Genomic DNA, 4,900 nt, shown 5'->3' with positions numbered 1-4,900 from the left:
CGGATATTCGATTGTCCTGCCTATGACAGTGTTTGCTCAGGTCAACTCTGAAGAAGAATGAACGTGTGTTTATATTTAGATAATTTCTGCATTTGGGTGTGTTTACTCTTAAATCACTTCAAGTGGCTCTCTAGATTTTAGCAAAATAAAATGATTTATACTAAAGCTGGCCGTACACATTCCCTATGACCCAGCAACCACTCCTAGGTACCTACTCAACAGAAATGCATACATATATGCACAAAAGGCACATTCAAAAGGGTTCTTAGCAGAATTGTTCATGATAGCCAAAAACCTGGAAGTAATCCAAATGCCCATTGGCAATAGAATGGATAAATAGTGATATATTCCTACAATAGAATACCATAGAACAATGAGTGACTCTTAGGTACACAATGTTGACTAAAAGAAACCGGACACAAATAAGCACATACTAGTATGATTCCATTTGTATAAATTTCAAAAGTGGGCAACAAAAATCAATGGTATTAGAAGTCATGGGGCGTTTGTGTGGCTCAGTCGGTTAAAAAACTCTGACTCTTGATTTCGGCTCAGGTCACGATCCCAGGGTTGTGAGATGGAGCCCTACATTGGGCTCCACACTGGGCATGGAGCCTGCTTAGGATTCTCTCTCTCTCCCTCTCCCTCTGCCCCATGCCCCAACCCCGCTCTCTCTCTTTCTCCTAAAAAAAAAAAAGAAGTCAGAATAGTGGCTATCCTTGGGGAAGAGAGTGAGTGTGTTAGCTGGGAGGGTGCATAAGAAGAGCTTCTGGGGTGATGGTAATCTATTTCTTAACTTGTCTTGTGTGTTCTATTTTTAAATTCATCAAATACTGGGATGCCTGGGTGGCTCAGTTGGCAGAGAATGTGACTCTTGATCTAGGGGTTGTGAGCTTGAGCCCCACATCGGGTGGAGAGATTATTTAAAAATAAAATCTTTAATAACATAAAATACATCAAGCACTTATGATTTGCTCACTTTTCTGTATCTATTGTATGTTGATAAATGTTTTTCTTTTTTTAAGTAGGCTCCACACCTAGCATGGAGCCTAACGTGGGGCCTGAACTCATGACCCTGAGATCAAGACCTGAGCTGAGATAAAGAGTCAGATGCCCAACCGACTGAGCCACCCAGGCACCCCAAGAAATATATTTTTAAATAAATTTTTTTAAAAATACCTTTTAATGAGCTAGATTGTAGCTTTAAATGTTGCTAGGATCAGTATATCATAGAAAACTCTGTAAAACTTCTGCATTTGCAGGTGTAGTTGATGTACTTGGAGATACCCCAAATTACAACAGCTGGTGACCATTATTGTTTGGTATTGTTGGTAATGAGCCCCAAGTCTTACACCTAACTTAAATCTGGGTCGGAGTCCTTCCACATTGATCAACAATACAATCTTGGAGTTTAAAGTAATTTAAGATGCTCACAGAAAGATCTAGCTTTATGATGACCTGGGTCTCAGCAAACGGTCTCCCATAGTGTCTTCCTTTGGAACTGAAGCCATCATCTCGAACATACACCTGAGACCTCTTCACCTTTTTGTGACGGATGGCTCAGAGGTCACTGCAAGTGTGCAGAAGACAGGGCCTTGAGAAACCCAGAGAGTCAAAAACTAAGAAACCAAACAATTTACTTAGAGCTTTCTCCTTTGGATTACTTTTTAAAAAAAATAGGGGCTCCTGGGTGGCTCAGTCATTAAGCGTCTGCCTTCGGCTCAGCTCGTGACCCCAGGGTCCTGGGATCGAGCCCCGCATCGGGCTCCCTGCTCAACAGGAGGCCTGCTTCTCCCTCTCCCACTCCCCCTGTTTGTGTTTCCTCTCTCGCTGTGTCTCTCTCTGTCAAATAAATAAATAAAATAAAATAAAATAATTTTTTTTAAATATAAATTTTTTTCATGACAAAAAAAGATTGCATTGTTCGTTTATTGGTTCAGTGACTAAAAAAAATTCAAATATTATTTTAGTAGAAGAGTCTAAGCTTTTTTTAAACAGCTTTATTGGGGGTGTAGCTTATGTACTATATACTTACCCATTCACGGCACGGCACGATTCAATAATTTTGGTACGGGGCGCCTGGGTGGCTCAGTTGGTTAAGCAACTGCCTTCGGCTCAGGTCATGATCCTGGAGTCCCGGGATCGAGTCCCGCATTGGGCTCCCTGCTCGGTGGGAAGCCTGCTTCTCCCTCTCCCACTCCCCCACTTGTGTTCCCTCTCTTGCTGTGTCTTTCTCTGTCAAATAAATAAATAAAATATTTATTTAAAAAAATAATTTTGGTAAATTTCTAGAATTGTGCAACCATCACCATAATCCAGTTTTAGAACATTCCCATCACCCCAAGAAGGTTCTCTGCACCCATCAGCAGTCAATCCCTGTCATGGAAGGGCACCCAGTCCCAGTGCTAAGCCACCATTATGCATTATATGCATATACATACTATATATAATGCATTAGGTAATATATATTACAATTATAATTATATACAATATATAACTATATATGATATAATTATATATAATGCATTTTTATATATAATTGTTGTTATAGATTTGCCTTTTGTCTCTTTTAGTTCCCTTTGTTTTTTCTTGCATACTTAGATTTATGGTCTAGGACTATTAAGAAGGAAGCAGCATGCCTTCCAATCTGCTGAGGAGCTCGGGCACAGTGGGAGAGGAGAGGGGAAATCACATGCTTAACATGAAGCTTTTGATTTTCTTTATCCACAATCAGAGAATAGATCTCCTTCATGGAGCCGGTGATAGGAAATCGCACTATAGGAAGACAGAGAGAATAGGGAGTTAGCTGGGGTGTTCTAAAGAACATCGCCTGCATGAATGGCCAGCATGAATTTGGAGAGCAACGGGCAGTTAGTTATCTAGTGAGCAGGTGCGTCTTCTACAGTTCAGCAACCCCAACAAAGAGTGCTCAGAAATGGACATACAGAAATGTACATCCTCAAGTAGGTGTCCTCCTCTCTTGCCTTCCTCCCGGGGTTCAAGTCAGCATCTCTCATCACTGTGACAGCTTCCTGTCTGGTTTTCTTGTACCCAGACCTGCCTCAGTATGGAAAGACTGCTCAGAACACATACCTGATCATATCACTCTCCTGTTCAAAACTCCGTCATGCTCTTCTCCGCTGTCCCCTAGATAGGCAGGTGCCCCGAGCTTGCCACACAAGACCCCACAACCTGGTTCCTGGACAACGACTCTCTTTCCAAGCGTACTGCAAGCCTTTTCTTGACATTTCATACAAAGGAATCATGCAGTGTAGTCTGTGGCATCTGGATTCTTTCACTTAGCATCATGTTTTCATGGTCCACTCATGTTTTAGCATGCACTAATATTACATTTCATCCCTTCTTATTACTGAATTTTATGCCATCGAACGGATAGACCACATTTTATTTATCCATTCACCAGCTGATGTGCATTTGGATTGTTTTCAGTTTGGGATTATTACAAATAAAGGTGCTATGAACATTGGTGTACATGTTTTTCTGTGGACAGATGTTTTCATTTCTCCTGGGTAGACTCCTACAAATGGAATTGCTGGCTGTGTTGTAAAGATTTTTATTTATTCATTTGAGACTCAGAGATACAGAGAGACAGAGAGAGAGAGAGCATTAGCAGGGAGAGAGGCAGAGGGAGAGGGAGAAGCAGGCTTCCCGCCGAGCCAAGAGCCTGATGTGGGGCTCGATCCCAGGACCCTGGGACCATGACCTGAGCCGAAGGCAGACACTTAACCATCTGAGCCACCCAGGCGCCCCTGTATTTAACTTTTTAATGAAATTAACAAAATGTTTTCCAAACTCTTAACCATTTTACATTCCCACCAGTGATGTATGAGGCTTCTAGTTATTCCACATTGTCTGTCTTTTAAAAATTATAATCATTCTAGGGCGCCTGGGTGGCTCAGTCGTTGGGCGTCTGCCTTCGGCTCAGGTCATGATCCTGGAGTCCCGGGATCGAGTCCCACATCGGGCTCCCTGCTCGGCAGGAGGCCTGCTTCTCCCTCTCCCACTCCCCCTGCTTGTGTTCCTGCTCTCGCTGTCTCTCTCTGTCAAATAAATAAAATCTTTAAAAAAAAAATTATAATCATTCTAGTAGGTGTTTGACAATATCTATGGTTCTAATTTTTCATTTCTGTAACGGCTAATGATGCTGAGCATCTTTTTGAGATGTTTCAAACTATAAAATAAAAATAAAATCTGCTTGTAAAAGTTGCCATGTAATGGTATAATGGAATATTATAATGATATCATATTTTAGATTTGCCCAGCAAATTCCAAGGGAGTTGAAGTTGTTTTTATAAATATCCATCATTTTCATAAGCATCATAAAAAATTACCTATTTATGCATTAGTTTTTCACCAGCAATTCTACAAAAATGACTCATGCAGACACAGAAAAACAGGTAGTTTTTCTCTTTAATGAGCTATTACAAGGAGGAAAAGGTGATTAAAACTAAGTTGCCCAAACAAACAAAAAAATCCCTCTGATTTCAGTTAATTATGCAGGGTCCAAAATAAAGTAATGGAAATATCTTAGTAGAGTCTATATAATTAGCATGGCAGGACGTGCTAAGAAACAGGTAAGAATAGTGTCATGTGGCCCGTGGTCAGTGTAAATAATTCCCATTGAGCGAAGCAGCCCAGTCACCGGGACAGGGAGGTGGGGAAGGGGCCTGGGCTCATTGCTGGGAAGGGGGCATTTTGGGGCATACAGATACTTTTTTTTTTTTTAAGATTTTATTTATTTATTTGAGAGGGAATGAAAGATAGAGAGCACGAGAGGGAAGAGGGTCAGAGGGAGAAGCAGACTCCCTGCTGAGGTAGGGAGCCTGATGTGGGACTTGATCCCGGGACTCCAGGATCATGACCTGAGCTGAAGGCAGTC

Source organism: Mirounga leonina, unplaced genomic scaffold (assembly GCF_011800145.1).
Source record: "Mirounga leonina isolate KUSES-001 unplaced genomic scaffold, KU_Mleo_1.0 Mir_172, whole genome shotgun sequence".
NCBI classification, from domain to species: domain Eukaryota; kingdom Metazoa; phylum Chordata; class Mammalia; order Carnivora; family Phocidae; genus Mirounga; species Mirounga leonina.
This window is presented reverse-complemented; position numbering follows the sequence as displayed.